Here is a 21,156-nt window from a genome sequence, read left to right on the forward strand (position 1 = left end):
CGGCGCGCTCCCGGCAGACCCCAACCGCACCGAATTTCCGCGCTTCGGCTCAGCGTCCCAGCTCAGCCCGGGGCTCCCGACGCTTCCCTTCCTTAAGCGGTGGTCGGCGAAAATAAGAAAAACAGTTATTTATATGCAGGGATGCTATTTTATTTTCTAACTGCTGCAGCAGTCGAAAGGAACGATATTCACTCTACTCCGTTTATGGAGAATATTCCCGGATAAACGCAGCCCGTAGCGAGTGCTCCCGCTCTGCGGCACCGCGGCTGCCGCCGTCTACGGCGGGGAGAGACAATCCTTGCGTCCGCCCGGAAATACCGGGGGAAACACCGGGAAAGAGAAATCTACTGTCCAACGCAACAGATAACCCTGCTGCCCTGGTGGAAACCCCAGTATCTACAAGATGCCCAACGGGGCAGCGAAGAAGGGAGTCCTCAGCGCGGGCACCACCCCGAGCTCACCTGGAGGAAGGTGCCCACCCAAGGTGGGCATGCGTGCACACACACACACACACACAAAGTTTGGAGCTACAGATTTGCTTCTCAGTTGGCAGTGGCCAAGAGAATATCGGAAGAGATTTGCAGAAACGTGCTGAACAGTGCTCCTCTAAGAAACCTGCGCTACAAGGAACCCAGAAGATAAAAATACTCCTGGCTGCCACCGTGCTTAGAGTAAAACATCTCACTACTTTAATTCATCCTTCTATGCAAGCTTTAAAAAAAGGAAAAAACCCAAAACAAAACAAATAAACCCCACCACCCTTTCACTACAATTCGTTCAGGAGGCTGCAGCGCGCAGATGCACGTGCCGGCGGGGCCGCCGGCCGGGGCGAGCGAGCGGGCACCTGCAGTCACTCGCTAGGGCAATTATCCCAACCACACCCCGGAGCCACTTTTAGGGTAATAAAGTTCTCCTCTGTGCCACCAAAACATGTATTTCGTGCTGGCACGAGGTACAAACGCTGGCACCCAGCTGAGCACTGTAGTTCGCATCACACAGCTGGATCTGCCCCGCTCGGGGTGTTCCCCGCTGCGGCCGGCTCGCTTGGAAAGCGCTTCTTTTACAGACTGAAAAATACCGGTGGATCTTTCTCTGCACACTGCAGCAGAGAATAAACAAGGATTAGTATTCACCCGTTAATAACGGGGGAACCCTGCAGCTAGAGGTGGAGCGAGTCACTGCCCGAGCATCCAGCCTAAGTTGCTTGATGAATGCTAACTATGACTTCCAGCTTATTTATCCTATTTGGCTTGATTTTTAAAATATTGAGTTATCTAGCTAGACGCACAAAAATAGTCTGAAAATTGCCCATGCTAGTGAAAACTATCTCTGCTTTCATTTAATGCTATAATTCAATATATATAATCTGAATATTACTGACCTTTCTCAATCGCATTTATATTGTGAAACACCTAAAGATATTCCAGCACAAAGGCTACAGTTTTTCAAAACAGTCTTAAGTGCCTGAAAAATTGGGTTTTACAGTGAAGGAGCCTTTTCACCCACGGCCTGTAAATGGTTTAGTAATTTAAGCTGGTTACAATATTTATCAAGCTCTGTTTTCATCAATCTATCCAGAATAAGAGCAAACTGGCTGATACCTAAAGTGACCCTCTCAATTTTAGCAGTCGGGTTGCCATGTCAGGAGGCGCAACTCTGAGCTGATACAGCTAGTTTTTACACCCCTCCACCCTCCAAAAAAAGGAGGCGGGATGAAGTCAATGGCAAAATTCACAGTGACTTCAGCAAGGGCCAGGGTTTCCCCTGGGAACATGCTGATGCTCGAGATAGGGAGCGGGCGACGCCAAGCCCGGGGGACCCCGGGCAGGACAACCCCTCTCCCGGCGGGCGCACGCACCAACATTCGTGGTCCGGTCCCCGACCAGGATCCCTCGTTCAAAATGGTCATATTGCTAACGGAGACATAGATTATTAACACAAAAGGAAGGCAAAACATTGGAAGTTTGGGGAGCCTGATGCTATTAACTTTGTGTTGTTTGTAAAACATCAGTCTAGCCGCATGCACGCCGCTGCTCACGGGTACGGTGGTGCAGTGGGCATCTGCCCCTTGCAAGCTTGATAGAAAACCACTAAATAACTTCAAAGAGCGATGAACAGCTGAAAACCAAACACAGCTTATAGCGATTATTAGTACAGATTTGAAACAATGATCTAAAAATGAAAACTCTGCTCCTGAACCCAGGAGGTACAGTGTTTCTCCCCCTGCCCAAGCCTTATTTTAAAATTCATACTTTATCAGCTTGAGTTGAGAAAAATCCAGTAGAAAGGCACAAATGGATTGTGCTAGTAAGCAGAAAAACTGTTACATCTTCTGAATGTAATTTTGCCAAAAGCTTCTGCACAATTTTTTTTTGTCACGCTTTGCATTATGAAGGAAATTTCTTTTTAGAAGAACAGGAGAATGATTTGCATAATATTCTTTGCAAGTTAATATCAGCCTCTGATAATGATCTCTGCATAATGCAAAAACGTTTGAGAAGACTGTTACAACACTAAGTAATCATATTTTAAATTATGTTTCCCTTTATAGAAAGGTGTTGCAAAAACACACAGACATGAAATCTGTCTGTTGAAGTCCTCAGAACCACCTGACCATCTTCCCACTATTCTACTGTTACATATTGCAACACTGGCTTTCAAAAAATCTTACAAAACAAATTACCCTGCAACAGTCTGGCTTCACAGAAGGCAGAGCTTTTTCCTGTGCTGGTGCTCTGGCACATTAGATTTCACAAGAGCTTCTGGTGCACGGCGCAAGTTAAGCAAGCATCCAGAAATTAAGATGTAACACAATTAGACAGGCCGCGCCAATTACGGCGGATTCTTGCACCCGCAGTCGCGCCGCGCGGCGTCACGCGGCCGACTCGCGCTGCGCTCCTCGCGCGCTCAGCCGGGCGCCGAGACCGAGCAGAGGTGGCGGCAGCCGGGCAGGCACTAACTGCGCCCTGGTCCCAGTCTTACTCTTTCATCCAGAGCTGCTCGTTTTGCCTCGCTGACGGCAAGGCCCGTTACAGGTACCGACCGTACGACCACGGCCACCGCGCCGGCACCTTCTCCCATCCCCGAGCAAGCGGCGGTGCCGCGACCAGCACATGGAGAAAGCGTCCCCTCCGGTAGCAAAACCCTTCATGAAACCTCTCCGAGGGGATTAGGCGTTGTCCGATGCAGCACAAGATCTCACCACGTTTCTAACACCCAGCTGGGCCAGGAACCAAGGTGACAGAGAAGAGCTCCCGAAGCAGGCATTGAACCGAGCACGCATTGCATGTGGGCAGAGCCTGTGTCCCTCAACCCATACCAAAAGGGGGATGGGGGTAGGAAGCCAAGGCACTTCTGTATTAAATGCCGAATATGTGACTGAGACTTAGTACAACCAAAGTGGTTTAAAACTGAACTAACCTTCCCCAAACTGGAATAAAACTGTGAAAGAAACTCGGACGGGTTCTCAGGACAAAGTCTTGCAAAAGACAATGAGATTCAAGAGTCACGTACTTCACTTAAGCAAAGAAAGTCAACATGCCATTGAAACAAATCTCTCTCTAACCGTACGAGTGACACGACGGTCTCGGAGGTGGAAGAACGCGCGGCGCGGTGGAGCTGCCGCGCAGGCTGCGCTCCGCAGAGCGCGGCCACGCAGCACCAACGCCAGGAAAGACCCTGCAAATCAAGTTCTCCCACCTCTGCCCATACCATCTTCAGGACCAAAAAGGGAACGTGTGTAGCCCAGCTAGCGCTACTCACATCCATAAAACACGCAACAGGGTATAATTCGATTTGGATGGTTTTTTCCTCCTCACCTACAAAGCTAAATCTAAAATTCCAGCACCAGGTCTGTGCGGTCGAGGCACAGAGAAAACAGCCTCTTCCACCTCCGAGCAGCTCTGCACGGCAAGCTGCCTCCATTCAGCGGCTGCACATACAGGCTAGGAAGTTTCTAGGGGAGCATTTTTGCAGACGTTCATTTCTCGGTGGCATTGGCTATCGGCAGCGTTGCACCCGCTCGGGCATCTCTGCAGAAGCTTCAGGGCACTGAATCTCTGAACAAGAGACTGCAGTTGAAAACGCTCTGGCACCGGGGCTACGCGTCGCCCACCCCGCGCTGCTCAGCACGCCGCCTGGCAAGGCGTTCGGCAGCGTCCTGCAAGACCCCAGCACGCCTAACGGGGAACTGCGGTAGCTCGGGCTCATACTCCAGCAATTCTCCTTTCCAGCCCATGATCGTCTTTCCATAACTTTAAACAAGTTTTAAACAGTTAAAACTCAGTACTCTGAGTACAAAATTAAAACCGATCCTTTGCCACGATTACACACACATTGTGGAGCGCAGGGATCAATTCACTAACGCGCTGACTGGCCGGGGAAATAACTGCAGCAGTGCGAACACGACGACTTTTTCAATAATTGCAAGCAAATACTGCTCCTTTCCTTCCCCAAACTGCCATACCCACACCGGCGGGTGGCACCGCCAAACGCGGCTCTCCAGGGCGCCCCCGCTCCCTGCACGCCCCGTGCAGCTGTCCCTGGACACCGAAGGCCACGCGAGCGCTGCACGTCTTCTGCACGCGCGCTCGGTAGATCGCACGGGTGCTGCAAAGGCCTCAAGGCCAGGCTGCCCGAACCAAACGTTTCCATGGTCAGTGCTGCACGCGGTGTTTCACGTAACACTCGGGGGAGACAGAGGGAAACGTCACTGGCAGGCTGGAGCGTAGGGGAGGTGGACAGACGGCCGAGTCCTGCGCCAGGCACGCCAGCTCCTTCGAAAGCGCGCGCCTGCACGGGCGAGGGAGGCTGTAAGAGCGCGCTTCCTGTTGGATGGACGCTCACCGTTCACTTCAATTGCATTTATTTATAAAGCAAGAGAAGTGAATACAAACTGCTGTATGAACCCAGGGAAAAGCTCCAGTTTGGAGGTGCGAGGGTGGTATTTCAAGATGGTATAGAGAAATCGTGACTTTTGTGCACAGGGGTTTCCCCGCCGTGCTGGTGGCCAAGGCAAGGAGCAACGCCCGCCGGCGGGCTGGTGCCGGGGCGGCGCGCGCCAGATCATCTAGCGGCGGCTTCGGCTCCGGAGGCAGACGGGAGCACCGTGCCCAGGCGTCAGGCGCGCCAGAGCTGATAGCCTGCGGGAGAGCTTTTCTCATCTCTTGGGCAAGAGCTGCCACGAGCCGGCAGCGCTCCCGGCTCTAAAGTCATTACTTTAGGATGACTTTAAAAGGATCCAGTGGAGTTTGGTGGAGGTTTAGCGGTCTCCGTAAGATCTGCAGGCCAGGTGAAAACCGAACGGCTGCTGGGCGAGGAGCGACCGGCGCAGGGCAATCGCCGCCAGCGACGTTCAGCTGCAAAGCACGGGCGCTCGCCGCCCCGGAGGACGCGCACCGATTTTGTCGCTCGGCTCTTCCGCGTCTTTTCGAGCGCGTGTTCCCAGGCGGCTTCCCAGGCCCTCCGAAGAGCAAGAAGCCGAGTCCTCCCTTCTGCCCCGCACACCGGGACGACCCGTCACGCGCGCCCCAAAGACCGTCCCCAGAGCCGCCTGGGAAACCTTCAAGGCGGGAGGCCCAGAGAGCTCACCGGCGCCGGCATCCACCGCCGGCTCCGCGCCCCTGCAGGCCCCCCCCCCCCCCCGGCGCCCCAGGGGCCCAGACCTGCCTCGAAAAGCAAAACCAAAGCACTACGCGTAGATTGAGGCCAACGTTAATTTTCACAGCGTTTCACCAAAATAGAAGAAGGGGGAAAAAAAGAAAAAGAAAAAAAAAAAATACTCGGGAGCGGCGCCGAGCGACGCGTTTCGGGGGGCGGCCAGAAAGCGAGTCGCCCTTGCGGGCTGGACGGCACCGAGTGCCCCAGGCCGGGGGCTCGGCGGGGCCGGGCGGCCCCGAGGGGCGAGAAGCCCCCGTCGCTCCACTCGCTGCCCGGCCTGCGAATTAGTCAATCCTTCTCTTCCGCCTACCCTGGAAACTGGGGGGGGGGCTCGCCCCCATCCAAATATTGGGTCAGCTGCAGAAAACCCACTAAAAAGAATCACTTAGCCTCTAGAAATACTATTTTGGAGAGATGGGGGGGGGGGAGGAAAATGAAGCCATAACAGCAAATCCTTGCTGTTCGCCCCTGCCCCGCTTGCAAGGGCCTTAAACCCCCCCCCCGGCCCTCCGCGACGCCTCTCGGGTTACACTCGCGTGCGCGGCGGCAGGGAAGCGCGGCGCGTCCTGCCCAAGGTCACGGCGCGGACCGGCCGCCCGGGGGTCCCTCGCCCCGCTCCGGCCACCCGGGTGCCCCCTTTTTCCTCCCCTTCCCCTCTTTTTTTTTTTCCCAACCCCCTTGCAGCACCGCGCTCTCAGCGGGGCTCAGCACAGAACAAGAGTCGCCAGAGCTAATGGCGGCGGGGGGGGTAAAGACGACCGCCTAAACGGGCCCCAAAGTTGCCCGACGCAGATTTCATTAACATTTTAATTGCCCTCTATCTTTTTAATCTTCTTTCACACCGACGGTTTTATATGCGTCAAAAAAGAAAAAAAAAAGGGGGGGGAGGGAAAAAAAAAAAACAAACCCTGCTGACAACACAAGCCATCAACAGGCGAAACCTGAGGGAGGGGGCGGCCCCGGGGGGAGGCAGGCAGGCAGGGTGCCGCAGCGCTGCGGCCGGGGGGGGGTCTCCCGAACAAGTACTCCGGGCGACAGCGTCACCCAGCGCACACCGAGACTCGTCGGCAGGCGCGCGCCTCGAGCTCGGCCGTTCGGACCGCGGTGACAGGCTGGAGCAGCGGGGCCGGGGGGGCTTTGCTGCCGCCCCGCGCCGGGGGGGCGGCCGAGGCTCCCGCCGCTGCTCCGCGGCCGCGACAGCGTTCACCTACACGAGAAACGCCACGGGGCAAAGCGTCATTTGGCTCCTTCACTAGAGGATGCCGAAGGCCACGCTCGGCCACGGCAGCGACAGCCGCCCTGCTAAATAGGTGCCCCCCCACTATACATACACATATATGTGTGTGTGCGTGTGTGTGTATGTGTATACACGTGTATATTTTTATATATGCATATATATATAAAACTGGGAGGTCGCCACGTGCTTCCCGGCGAGCGCGGGGCTTGGATGCAGCGGTGCACACGGGACAGGACCCTTTCCCAGCGGCCCGAGCGCGCCGCGGGCTCCCCTGCAGCCTGCTGCCCAGCCGCCCGCTCCCGGGGCGGGGGGGACATCTGGCTCCTCTCCCCGAATCGACCGAGCCCTCCAAGAGCCCCGCGTGCGGCCGACGCGCTGCTGCAAAAAAAAGATGAATCCCCCCCCAACTCTGTTTTTTTTTCTTTTTCTTTCTTTTTTTTTTTTTTAAACAAATGATTAATAGGCCCCGCTACTGGCTTTATAGCTGCGGGGATGGCACGGGAGGTGAAGTATTTAATCTGGCCCCGATGCCTATATATGGCCACGGCGATGGAGTCACCTCCCTCCCCGGCCGCGCTGCCCTGGCTCCCGGCGCCTCCTCCGAGCCGGCGGGCAGCGCGGGAACCGCGCCAGCGGCCACCCGCCGCACCGCGCTCGCTGCCCCCGGCCCGGCTTCCCCCGGCGCCTTTGGGGAGTAACCCGGGCCGAGAAGACACTGGCACACAAATCCTCCGGGGAAAAGAAAAAAAAATGGTGGTGGTGGGGAAATAAAGAGTATTTTATCACTGCACAGGGAGGGGGGGGGGGAAAAAAAAACCTGCCAAGTTACTTATGTTTAACTATATGGTTCATAATCACTTAGGAGTTTTAAAAGAAATCAATCTCTTTCTCTGAAAAGCATATCCATTTAGTCAGCGCCAGCCGTTTGCTGGCCTAGGGCAGCTTGGGGCCGCTGACGTGGTAGCAGTGACTTTCCCCTCCCCGTCCACCCACCTATGGTGGGGAAAAAAAAAAAAAAAGCGCTGAAATATTTGTCTCGATAGGAAAAGCAACGCACAAAAAAGGTACCTGCCGCGCGAAGCGTTAAGCAGCCTGCTCGGAGGCCCTCGGACAAGCCTCAACCAAAACGCAGCGTCTGTGAGCACGCAGACGCGCCAAAGCGCTGCTGGTGGCCGCCGCGGAGGCGACGGGGCAAAGCGCCCCCGGCGCCCCCCGAGGCAGCGCCGCGCGGCCCGGCCCGGCCGGGCGTTACCTGCGTCCCCGGGCGACACGGAGCGCGCTGCCGCCCAGCCGGACCCCCTGCCGGACTCCTTATCCCGCCCTGGCACCGCCTCATTTTAACCAGCTTTCCCTTCGCGGCAGCGTTTGGGGATACGCACGCTGTAGGATTTAATATTTTTTGTTTTTTTACGTGTCTGCCCTGCCTCCAAACATTTGCTTAAAAAACAAGTTGTACTTAAAAAAAAAAATTTGCTAATGAATCACAGTTCCTAGCAAATGAGCAATTGCAGTTGACACAATGAATTATGCCTGAAGCAAGCTGGGAAACATATTTTGCAAATGATCTCATCCACAGGCAAACCTGGCATGACACTTGATTTGCTAAAAAAGACACAAAGCCTGTCAAAATTCCTGTCACTTTGCAAATAAAGTCAGGTAGAGGAAGCCAACAGCCTCGCCCTCTTCAGCACGCTCAACCTATTTCTCGGTTTCTGTATAGGCCTGATTTAAAAAACAAACAAATAAATAAATAAAGCAAACCCACCCCCCCACCCCCTCGAGGTGTTCCCATCCAAACTAGTCTGTCTAAACGCCAGCCAGAGCCTGCCGGGGACCCCAGCTGCGCCGCCAGGCCAACGGCAGCACCGTGCCATGCTCTCTCGGGCCTCGAGGTACTCCTGGAAACTTAGGAGCTCATTTAATTCCCTCCAGTTAACTACTTACATTTTATTTGCTTAATTTCTTTCAACTATATTCAAAGAAATGTGATTTTTTTTTTTTTTTTTTTTTTACAATTAAAGTGCAGTTTTCCCTTGAAGTACTTCTGTCCCCCTGCGCTTTAGCATCACCAGGGCTCTCTGGGACCAGCCCAGCCCAGCCCCGCCGCTTTCCCCACCAAAGATCCTGCAAAAAAGCCAGTCTGGCTCATAAAACCTGGGAAAACACAAGCCTAGAGGCTGAAGCCTCTTTCTAACCCCATTTTGTCAGGCCTGGGTATTTTTAAGCGCAGGCATTGTAGGGAGCAAGCCACCAGCACAGCCGCATCATCATTTTGCCGGGCTGTTTTGCTATGTTTATCCCCAATCCAATGGTCCCGTACAATCCTTTATATCCCCCCGCCTAGCGTATCGGAGAGCCAGCGGCCAATTCAAGTACCGCGGCGTCAAAAAAAGCCGCTTTCAAACAACGCACCTCCCCGCAGAGGTGCGGAGCACAGCGCAACCCCTCCAGAAGGCCTGGCAGGGAGATCTGACTTTATAACAAGACGGTCTAAAATAAACATTTCCATTGCAAGCAGAGACGGTTTGCATCCCGAGCCGGAGAAGCACGCACACGCCTGGAGGCTTCTCGGAAGCAAACCCAAGCGTCTCCGGGGCTGCAAACACCGAGCGAGCCGACTCTCGCAGGACGGGTCTTGGCACTCCTTCCCCAGCGCCGGCTGGCACGGCCGCACGCTGCCTCATCGCTTGGCACTTGCACTCCTCGTTTCGACTGCAACCCCCCCCCCCGACGGGGCTTACCTGACCCGTGCAGAAAGGCGTGCTCAAACCCAAGGAGAGAAGACTTTTCTTTGCTGGATCAGCTTAAGCAGCCGCTATCGAAGCGCATTGAAGGAAAGCGCCGGGAGCGGGAAGGGAGAGCCCGACGCCGGCACAAAACCCGCCGGCTTCGACACCCGAAGGGGAGCCGACCTCTCGCGGGCACCAAATCACCCGAACCGAAACCTTCCCTCCCGCCCCGAACCCCAGCAGACGCCGCCAGGAGAGCACGGACGGAGCGAGCCGCCACGGCGTGGCGGGACGCGGCCAAACCGGCATACCGCGTGCACAGGAGCGGCACACGGCTCTCATCGAGACGCACCCGCCTTCCCGTCTCGGGGAAGCTGCAGGAGACCCAAACGCCCCAAACTACTGAACGCCACCACAAAGGGGACGCCTGGCCTGGATGTCCTTACCTTCACCCACGGTGACCCGCTGCTACAGCGCCGCGGACCCCGCGCGCCCTGCTACCGTGAGCTTGAAAAACCAAGGTCACCTTGATGCCAGGCCAGCAGAAACCGCTTGGCCTTTGCTTCTTTGGCTTTTTGCTGAAAACAGTCTGTATTTGCTGTGTTTACAATTACGCACCGTGCGGCAGGGCTAGAGCAAGAGAAGCAGAAAGCGAAGGCTCCTAAGGAAGGATCAGTTCGGCGACAATGGTGGGAGTTTAGTGTAAAAGAAAGCAAAAAGGCCAAGGAAGTGCTTTCAGAGACCTGCAGCCCAAGACGCGGCGGGGAAAGCTGCCCTGCGCAATTACAGAGCCTACGCAAAACACAAACGACGCGTTCTGCCAAAGCGGGCCCCTTAAAACTACGTGCAGCCCTTCTGTCTATGTATTTACTGAAACTTGATTTTCCTTCAGCCATTTGTATTATTTTAGTGAGTGTTGGAAGTTTAGTTTTTTTGTTTTTGAGAAATTTCAAGTTCTATAAATCCATTCTTCCCCTTTAATGTTAAAATATTGCAACTTTTCTCCCATGAAGCCTTAATTATACAGTCTCCTCTGGAAAAGAGAAGTACAATAGTTATATCCATCTTTGGTGGACTACGGAATTACATTTCTTCTCAGAATACGGATGACAGCTTCCCTAATTATTTTATATTTGCGGCTTACTTCGGATCAAACTATCATTACCTCCATTACCCGTACCTCGAGGTCATGCACTTACTGTCCTAGGCTGGGCGAACAGCATTAATTCAGCTAATAAGGAAAGGTTCGGCTTTATTCTTTTTAGTTGGAAAGTTTCACTTAATAGCAGGCTTCCAGCAGATTAGCAAGGCGCACGCTTTGTTTTTAGCTACGCCTGAATACGAGGCTTTTGAAGAGGGCAGGCACATCTCCCCCAGTCACCCCCAGCGTGCTTTGTATAGCAAAACCTCTTCTTCATGCACAGGAATATTAACTTTGAGCCGCCAATATACCCTTGAGCAGACAGCAATAATTCAGGTTTGTTTACCGATTTCGACTTCTACTACTGTTTAATATTTTAGTTGGAAAAGGTAAAACAGCATGCCAGAGCATCAATTACGCAGGACCCGAGCCCAGCATTTGGCAAGCCGGGAGCACATCAGGCTGCCCGCAATCTCGCAAATGCCTCTCGAAAAGGAGGAAATGCACAAGCAAATATTCAAATTAACGAAGCAGCACGTAATGGAGACTTCACTTTAAGTGATCCTGTACTTTGCTGTTAATACGTATGGGCGAGCCTCGCACAGCTCAGTACACAATGTACCGCTGTCATTTTATTTCCCTACAGCAGGGAAGATGTTTGGAGAAGTCCTTGAGCACAGCAAATGTACTTTAACTACAGCATGCTGCATACTGCAGTATGAACTGTAACACGCCAGCATTTAGAAAGGCACTTATCCAATAAAAACCCAGCAACGGACCCGAATTTTTCCACACTTATACATCAACGCACAGATTAACATCCTGCATCTCGCTGACAGACTGATTCAACATAGGACGCCGCCGGAATAATACGGAGCAGGCGCCCGTCCCACGCCAGCCCCCGGCTGCAGCCGCGAGGGCAGCGCGCGAGCTGCCCTAACGACCTTACAGATCATTTCTAAACGCTGAATTCAGGCAGTTAGGGTTTGTGTGTGTGCCTGTTCTTTAGGATCTCCCCTTTCAGCAGCAGAATTTCCCTCCTTTGGGAGAGCAAGCACAAGCTTGGGCATGCATCTAGCCATTAAAAAAAAATAAAAATCAAGTAAGCACTGCGGCCTCTCCGGAAAGGTACTGCTATCAATAACCCGATTTTCGCGTTTATTTTGCTCGCCTCCAAAAGACAGCAGAAACTAACCGCATTTATCACAGGAGCCGGCTTTCCGCGCAGAGGGGCGCAGAGGCGGCCGCGGCGCCCGGGCGCGCCCTGCCCCTCCGCCCGCGGCCGCGCACCGGCCACGCAAAGGCGCCGCGCATCCCCCGTCCCGGGCAGGGGGCGAGAGCAGCCGCGCCGCATTGTAGGGGGCATTTCCCCCAGTTTGGATGCGGGGGGGAACGGGGACAGCTGCGTTGTCCGAGCCGGGGGGAGCCGGCGCGGCGGGGACGGGCGCGACGGCGCGGGGCCGTGGGAACGGGCGGCGGCCTGCGGCGGAGCGGAGCGCGGAGCGCAGCGCAGCGGCTCCCCCCCCCCTCCTCCTCCTCCACCGGCGCCGCGCTTACCTGCGGGCGCGCTGCCCCATGGACGGGCGGCGGCGGCCCCCGGGGCCTGGCGGCGGCCCGGTCCGGCCCGGCGCGGCTCGGCGGCGGCGGCAGCAGCGGCGGCGGCAGGAAGTGATTCCAGCGGCTCCTCACATGGACTTTCCCTGACCTCGCCCAGCAGCGCCGAGCGCCGCAGACAGGCGGCCCCGCCGGGCCCGGCCCCGCCGCCGCCGCCGCCGCGGGGGGGAGCGACGGGCGGGGCGAGCGGCGGCCGCCGGCCCCCAGCGGCACCGGCAGCGGCAGCGGGGCCGCCGCGCTCGGCTCGGCTCGGCCCGGCCGGGCTCGGGGCAGCACACGCGCCGTCCCGCCCTCCCTTTATTATGACTATTATTTCCCCAGATTATTCGCTCCCTGTTACTGTTGTTACTGGTTTTCGCCCCCGCTGGAGGGGCGCGTACCTGCTTCCGCGGCCGCTCGCGCAGCAGACGGGCCCCCGCCGCGCAGCCCGCCTCAATCGCGCCGGGCGCCCGGCACCCGCCTCGCCCCAGCGCTTAAGGGGCTCCTTCCGCTGCGCCGAAGCGAAGCGCTCCCTGCGAAACGCCTAAAACGCTGCAAACGCCAGCACGTACGCGTGAACAAAACCGCCGGAGTGCCGGCACCGTGCTTCGCGCCAGGCACGTGCGTAAGTTTTTAGAGGACCGTGCTCTAAGCCTCTTTTCCTCCCCTTAACTTTAAAATAGCTCTGAAGCTGCCTGCAACGGGGTATGCAATGTTGCTGACAGCAGCTGCATCACGTGATGTTTCAAATTCTCGGTTACCCACTTCTCTTTCAATAAAAGGAGAAAATTTTACCCTTCTCTTAAAAAAAGGAAAAAAAGTTCATTCAGCATAGTAATAAATTTTACCCTCCCCTTAAAAAAAAAAAAAAGTTCATTCAGCATATTAATTTCAAGAAAGGCACAGCACAAAAATCTTCGAGGGAGGTGAATATTTTCATATTAAAAACAAACCTCTCATGCCATTATCTTGGCTAGGTAGAGCTGGCATTCATGCTTCAGCTATGATGCAAAAACTAAGATAAAGAAAATTACAAAATTTAGCACAACAACACAAATCAGCCTGTTTACAGTAGTTAAGCAGCCATTTTCTGTGAAAACAGTCCTGTTTTAGCCACGGTTTTAAAATTCAGATAGTGATTTATGAGACTTCCTCGCCGGCGTGCCACACGCGGAGTATTGCTTCTGCTCGCAGCCCCGCTGCTTCCAGCTCCCATCTGAGACGGAAACGATGCGACCTCTGCGTCGTCCCAGAGTCTTTTTTGAATAGTCCCAAAGTCAGCGGAGTCCCGCTCAGTGACCGGGGCTTTTCAGTACACCTTGGTGCACGGGCTACCAGCCAAGGGCTGTTAGCAGCTGGGGAGAACCGATCCAGCAGGATTTGGCTTAAAAGTTATATTAAAAGACATGATCATGTATACCTGTATGCACTTCCAGATTGCATCTCCGAGTGTAATTATTGACTCTGAACTATCTGCTTTGTCTGTAGCTCTTCCTTGTTTATTAACACCAGCAGGCCAAAGCCAGCTAAGTGATTTTTTTCAGCACCTTATCAGTTTTATTTTGTATTTCATTAGAGATTGCCACCTACAACTTCTTGTTTTCATTTCCTGTTGACTGTGCAATCACAGGAGTCAGTCCTGCAAACACTGACTAATTTGGGCCCAGATTTTATAAACATTTGTGCATATGCTTATGCCTGCCTGGGCGAGGGGACGACTCGCCCGCGGGAATCGCAGGGGTGCGGGGAGGACTGAGGCCTGGTGACTGGCATCTGAAGGGATGCAGCCTCGATTTTAAGGTCACAAGAAAGTGTCCCCACACAGTAAGCTGATATCTCTGCTGACCTGTAATGCTGCAAACTCGAGACAGTGTTCAGCCCGGGAGGCCCAGCCACCGCGCGCAGGACTCTGCCACTGTCCCGGCTTCCCTGAACTCTCCTTTGTTCTCCTATCCCGTTTCCCAGCCTTTTAAGTGCCCCCCCCCCGCCAGAAGCCGAATCGTCTGAGGTGGGCCTGCTCAAGGCTTGTGAACGGGGGCAAACTTTCCTTCCAAGTTTCACTCCGCAGTCTAGGGAAAAAAAAGTTCACTTTGCTTTCTTGTTTCCCTGAACCCAAAATATTAAATCCCTGAACCTGTTTGCGTGATTAAAGTGAGTGGTGTTAGCCCTATGTCTTCTAAATAAATTTCAAAGGGGTAACGAAACCTCTTTAAAGTATGAGCCTCCTTCTGTCTGTTTTGCATGCAAGATTGTGTCAGAACTTCTTTGAATCTGGAAGTTTCTTTTCTCTCACACTCTCAAACATTTATCATTCTGAGGCTGCTTTTAAATCTGCAGAAAAATATCCTCATATTTTAAAAATCAACATTAGATGCTTAGAACTGCTTAAGGCTGAGGAATTTCATTAGCACTTGACACTTTAAAAAACAGTGTCAGGTCAGGACAAACACATTTTCTTTGGCGTGCAAGATAAAATCACTTTTTAGAAATGATGCATGAGAAATATGTGCCCAAACTGCATGCTGAGATAAAGCACTTGTGCTACCTCTCAAATGTGACGTTCCCCCGCCTTTCCTTGTGTTGTGCATTCAAGAACCTCAACATTATGCTACAAACATTTCCACACCTGCGTGGATACCTACTCTCTATTTTGCAGATAGGGAAATTGGGTCAACGGGGACTAATGTGGCTGCTCTACGCCCCAGCGGAGGAGCCGAGGTCGATTCAAATAGCAGCCTGTGCCCGGCTCCCGCACCTTGCCTCGCTGAGCAGATCGGGGGATACGGCATTGCAAGGGAACCCAGATTTCAGTTAATCCTAGTTTTCCAGGTCCACATCACCATATGAACCTCGTGGAGCTGCGGTGGCCGTCCGAGGAGTGGGGATGGCAGACGCCGTCACGGGTCCCCAGCACAAGAGCCAGGGCGCTCCGCGGCGCTGAGCGGGAGAAGTCGCGCTTCGACGCCGCTGCGGAGGGGGCTGGCAAGGGGCAGCGCTACCAGGAATTGGTACGGCCCCGAGACCGGCCCCGTGGTGCTGTTTATCGGCTGCATTTTCAGCAGGGCTCGGCCCCAGCGTCGGCCGGGCAGTGGGCGTCTTGGCTTGCAAAGCCGCTCTGCCTCCCCGTGGGAGCGTCGCTGGAAACGCGACGTGCCGTGTGCCGGGCCGTGGGGAGCTGCGAGCTGCCGCCCTTGTCCTTATCTGGGTGCTTGAGCAGGACAGAAAATCTGCCCTACACAACCCGGCCCGGGGCCTCCTGTAGGTTTGGGAACAGAAAGTGGAAAACCAGCTAATGCCTCAGCCAAAAGACCATCTTCACTCCCTCCAGCCATTTAAAAAAATGCTCTCTGCTGGAGAAAGAAACATTTCTTAAGTACCGGTTGATGGTTCAGAATGGCTCCAGGGCTAGAGAAAACATGTTTATTTACTACTATGTTGAATTTAATGCAAAAGATTGGTTCAGAGACTAGAGGAAACAAAATAGGCAACATTTGCAATAACGTCTGCAAAGTATTCCTGGGCTGATGAAAATATTTTCTTTCTCTCTCTTTTCCTTGCTTTTTATTTTTTTAATCTAGCATTTCAAATTGAAGAACAGCTTGAGGGCTGAAGAAATCACTGGCTAAAATATCCAACAGTTACGCTCTTGCAGTGGAGAAGCTAACTTTTTTTTTTTTTTTCCATCTGAACAGTAGTTCAGTGAAGCAGAAGAAATAATCCTGCCATGTTACAGTCCATTTTAACACTTTCAGGGCGCAGCTCTTCAGTTAAATGTTAGCCATTCACAGGCTTTGGAGAAAACTTTGTCCCTTCCCCAACTGTCAGGCATGAAAGACATTAAAGATGGTTGAGATATGTTGCTTGCTTTCCGGTTTTATTTCTCAATGGCTCTGGAGATGCCGGTGTTGTGGACCTGGGCTGGCCGGGTACCAGGCTCGGTGCTGCCAGGGAGCCTACGGCAAAATAATATTGCACTAAGTGCTCTAAACACAACCTGCGAATAGAGGACAAATTTATTTTGTACACACCTGTGGCTTTCTAGCAACCTCGGTAGCAAACAAGACCTACAAGATCTTTTTACTCTTCCTGCCTCAAGATACATAACCACGCCGCTGGCCGGCACGTGCCGGCGCCGTGCAGGTCTCCAGCAGCTTCGCAGCGAGGGCAGCGCAGCCCAACGGCTCCGGGCTGCGGCGCTCGGCACGGGCACGCTCGGAGAAACGCGGGGCTGGGAAGTCAGTCGGTGGGAGAGGCTTATTTTTCAGAAGCAGCTCTTCAGAGGACTTTGAAGAACAGATCAATGGTCAAATCTGGGCAATTTTTTGTAGCTGGGATGCAAGTTGTCTTTGTAAGTAGAGAAAATATTATCGACCGAGTGCAGTACGTGTACGCAGTATTTGTACTGAGCTGTGAAATGCAAGGCAGTCTGGTAAGGAGAGAGAATCACCTCCTAACAGAAACCTTTGCTTTGATGATACGTTTTGCTAAGGCTTCAGCATAGCTGGTATTCACATAAGCAAGTCCATACACGCCTGCCTGGTGGATGGCATTAAATGCTCCGATGGACTCGGAAACCCTTACGAGCTATTTGGTCGCAGCCAGTGGGGCACGGGGCAGAGTTACTCCCGGGCTCTCGGAAGCATTTCTCTTTGCTCTGGGCGGTCCACGGCAAGGAGGCTTGATGCGAGCTGGGTTGTTGCGTGGGAGGACGTACAGGCTCTGGCCACACAACGTGACTAGCAAAGCACAGGCGGTAGCACAGGCATCAGGAAGCATTCAGCCACACGGGGAGCACATGTCGTTTATGCCAAACCCTGGGCAGAGGGCTCCCGCTTTTAATAACGTCGCCTTGTTTTCTTTGCACTCAACCACGAAGCTCAAAATGGGTTTGAAGATAGGTATTACACCTGCCTTTCCTTTCGGAAAATGGAGATAAAGAGGTTAAATGACAACCTGTGGCCATCACAGGAATTTATCTGATTGCTCTGACTTGTTAGTCTTTTGCTCCTCTGCTCCTTGACCGTTTTGTGGTGTCTTCGTTTCACTTCCCACTCTGGAATTACACTCTGCTCCCATTAGGGAGTCTTTCTGGCATGTATTTCACTGGGAAAGCTTTAACCCTGCGGCAGTAAATCTCTCTTGGGTCACAGAGGGTCTCATTCCAGCCCAGAAATGTTTTTATGTCAGCCTTTGAGAAATCTCCCAGGAGGCCCAGGATTCAGAAATGGCATTTTGACGGTGTCTAAGTTCTTTGAACCAGACCGTGACCCTGGGAGATAACTGCCATTTCAACCGGCTTGTAACATTAGTAATTGCTATTGTCAGACGCAGTCAATCATGATGGGACAATAAATGAAGCGGATGCCGTACCCCGTACCTTGCTGTTACAGACCAGTCTGAAGGAGGGACTCAGCGGTAACACCATCGCTGAGCTTGCGGACAAGCTCCTGAGATCTTTGCTCAGCTGAAACTGCAGAACACAAGGAGACAACGTCTCACACAGGAAAGCTCTCATCTGGTGGCTTTGATGTCTACTCGGCTCAGTTATTTTTGTCTCCCTCCTGTATTGTCCTTTCTTGGCGTGAAGGCCCCAGCTACCCTAACCTGTGTTTTGGTCCAGCTAAGTTAATGTTAATCAGAAAATGGAAAGTGTATCCTACCTATCTTCCTCCTCTGGGTAGGGCCTTCCTACATGAATGTCACTATTAACATAACAAAGTTACTCATGGAATAGGACAATCCTCAGCATGAGCCGGTGAACAAGACTTGGGTTGTAATGGCTGTTAATTTTTATAAATCAAGTCACCAAAGTCAATGAAGTTCTAAGTTCTCCACAATAGGCATTTGTGTAGGGCTCAGGCGTCTCCATGCCACACAGTTAGCATGGTGCAAATGGTGGTTATTTTGACTACAGCCAGGCTTACTTTGGTTTACATTAAAATGATTAGGAATAAGTTAAAATAAACAGCAACGAGAGTGTCTCTAAGGGGGTTGCACCGTCTTGACTAAACTGGTACAAGGTCGTGTGTTAGAAAGGCTTTCCTTATTTGTAAACACAGAAATCCTTGAGAGCCTTTCATGAGAATCGCTCCAGAAGTACAAGGCGCTGTTTGCTTCCATGCTTGGCCTCCCATGAGATGAGAGTATGGCAACAAAAAAATAATGCATCATTGGTGATTTTAAATAGTTATTTATTACATAATTGTACAGTGACCGTGAAAACAAGAGGAGAGAAAACCCAGTCCTGGGAGGCATTTTCACTTTGGCTATGTGAATTCTCATACCAATGGCTACATTTCTTGGCTTAGCTGAATTTCCTGGGCTCTGATGCTGGAAGGAACCACTAAGGCTCCTGACCTCCCTATAAGCAGACAGCAGACTTTCCCCAGGAGCAGCACTTAAGAAAAGATTTTAAAAAAATATCTAATTTCATCTTAAAGACTCCAAGTGTCAGTGGGTAGATATCTCTTCTTGTAAATTATCCTGCTATTTAATTGCCTTTACTGTTAGGAAATTGTACTTAATTTGAATTGGCAGCCAGGGCATTTTGTCATGTCTCTCTTCATGAGATTAAAATACCTTTGCTCTCAGATACTTTTTCCATGAGCAAGGCTCTATCTGCTTCTCAGCTTTCTCTTCACTTAAATGAAAAAATTGAGCTTCCCTTCTTCCTCCCCTTCTCTGGCTTACAGCTTTGTCTTTAAGGTCTGGCTGTGCGCTCTGGTTCCCAGATGCATTATCTTTAATTTGGCTGTGTTAGAATACATTTTTTGGGGGTATGACTATTTTACCAAGCAATCTGGGTGACTGTGCAAAGATTCTCGTTAGGTTTAGCTTCTGCTGCATTGCGTTGTGGTCGAGGCCATTTATTAGCTTTGAAGCCTGTGACACTCGGGAAAGCAGCATCCCTCCCCGGTTTAGCAGAAGGTGTGAAACGGGGCTCTGTGTTGCCCTGTGAATGTGGGGAGATGTTTGCAGCCAGCCTGGACGATTCGAGGCCGCTGAGCGGCACCATGTCATAAATCCTCTCAAAGCAGAACGCCCTAAAGGCCAACCACAGTGTTTTCACTTGTTACGTCTCATTTTTCAGAAATAACGCAACCTCTTGAAAAGTCATCACTTTTTCAAGCTCTTTCCAGGATGATGATTTTACCTTACCTTTAAAGGGCCCAAAAGAGGCCGCTGAGCACCTAAACGGGATCTGGCCTCTCCCAACAGCTTCCCTCCAATCTCTTACTGTTTTGTGACTTTGATGCAGAGAACCACAGTTGAGACGCCTTAAATCAAGCTGCTCAGGACACCTTTGGACGGGCAAACAACTTGGGATCACCCAGAGAGCAGCAGCGCCCCAGCCGGGTCCACGTCCAGCGAGTGCCCGTGCAACTGGGGTGGCTTTGGGGTGTCAGCGCTGCCGGGCCGCTCGCTGGGCCAGGGGGACACGACCGGGGGGCTCAGCACGGCGAGAGACAGCGCTGTCGTCAGCAAGGACGTAAAGCTGCCTGAGATGAAATCAGACACTTAATTTGTCCAAGTTTAGCATGTAAATGAAAGACTGGCATAATTAGGCCATGCTTCCCCTCGGCTTCCGCGGAAGCAAGTTTTGGTTTGAACTGTCTGTGATGTGACTGATACAGCCAGGCACTGCTGCCAGAGAATGGTCCATGAGCAGATATTTCCATGCTGGAGGTGGAAATGGGTAACCTTGAATTCCCTGATCAGCCCAAAGAGGCCAGCCCTGCTGCTCGGCGGTGCGGCGGCTCTGCTGCGCACAACAGGGGGGCCCAGCCGTGGCCCCAGGCGGTGCAGGACACTGCCACGGCGGATGACACCTTCTTCCTCTCTCTTCTCCACCCAGAAGGCAGACAGCACAGAGCCTTGCAGCACACTGGAGTTACACCCAGTGTAGATGGCTATGCAGATCTTTTTCCTTAACGGCTTGTCATAAAATTTGTGAAAAGCTGACTTTTGCACAAGGCCAGTTGACTTTTAATGGCTCCATTGGTTGAAATGTGGTATCACCAGCAGGCTCTGCTGGGGAGTGGCTGTTTTGCCACTGGAGATGGATCAAACCAGCAAAGCTTCTGTGCGAATATTGACACCCCTTGACAATTTTATTTATTGATATTGGCATGTGGAGAGCTAAACCAGTGGCCCTGGGCTCCCTCCCGTCTTCTCTTGCACGGGCCAGTGATGGCTTGGTGACAACAGGTCGCTGCAGAGGGGATGGAGCAATCCCACCTTCCCTATAGCTTCGAGCTTGACCCAGACATTGCCTTAAATATTTCTGCTGGACATGAGAATAGCCAGAATTGTTATTTTGAGCTATTGAGAGAATCTTTCAAATGACTAAGGGATAACTTCATGATAAGAATTTTAATGTCTTACGACTGTGAAATTTCCTAAATATTTAGCTTCAGCATACTGTGAGAATGTCTTAAAAAAATAGCGGCTGATTGTCAGCTCCTCGCTTGGGCTCTTCTATCTATTCAGCTAACCCTCCCCTCCCATGCGCCCTCTCCCTTTCCCTGTGGGTGTTCCAGTGAACACCATACTGGGGACACAGCTTGGAGTCAGCAAGCCTCTGGGTGGGCTAGCCACCTCCGGCAGAGACTATCTAGTCTAAAAATCAGCACTGCACAGTGAAAGGAGAGATACTTGTGAAAAGAAATTAGCTCATCCCTAAATTCCATAAATCCTTGCAAAATGTAAGGCAAACTCAGGGAGGATCTGTAATCACGCACGGAAAGGATGCCTTCCAAAGGCGGTTGGCACTGAAAGTATCTCTTGACCTCATGCAA

At 52.5% G+C, this 21,156-nt stretch overlaps 1 protein-coding gene across 2 annotated transcripts in view; it reads right to left on the reverse strand.

Annotated features, from left to right (window-relative positions):
* The window catches only part of NACC2 (NACC family member 2), a 52,831-nt gene extending 39,810 nt beyond the window's left edge, over positions 1-13,021 (reverse strand). The window contains exon 1 of one of the 2 annotated variants that reach the window (XM_068914730.1): positions 12,760-13,021. The gene's annotated coding sequence lies outside the window, so the exon portion shown is untranslated. Of the gene's footprint in view, positions 1-12,322; positions 12,400-12,759 lie in introns of those variants that run through there. The other variant, XM_068914726.1, reaches the window with a different exon arrangement.
* Positions 13,022-21,156: the final 8,135 nt, after the last annotated feature.

Source organism: Struthio camelus, chromosome 20 (genome assembly GCF_040807025.1).
Source record: "Struthio camelus isolate bStrCam1 chromosome 20, bStrCam1.hap1, whole genome shotgun sequence".
Lineage (NCBI taxonomy): Eukaryota > Metazoa > Chordata > Aves > Struthioniformes > Struthionidae > Struthio > Struthio camelus.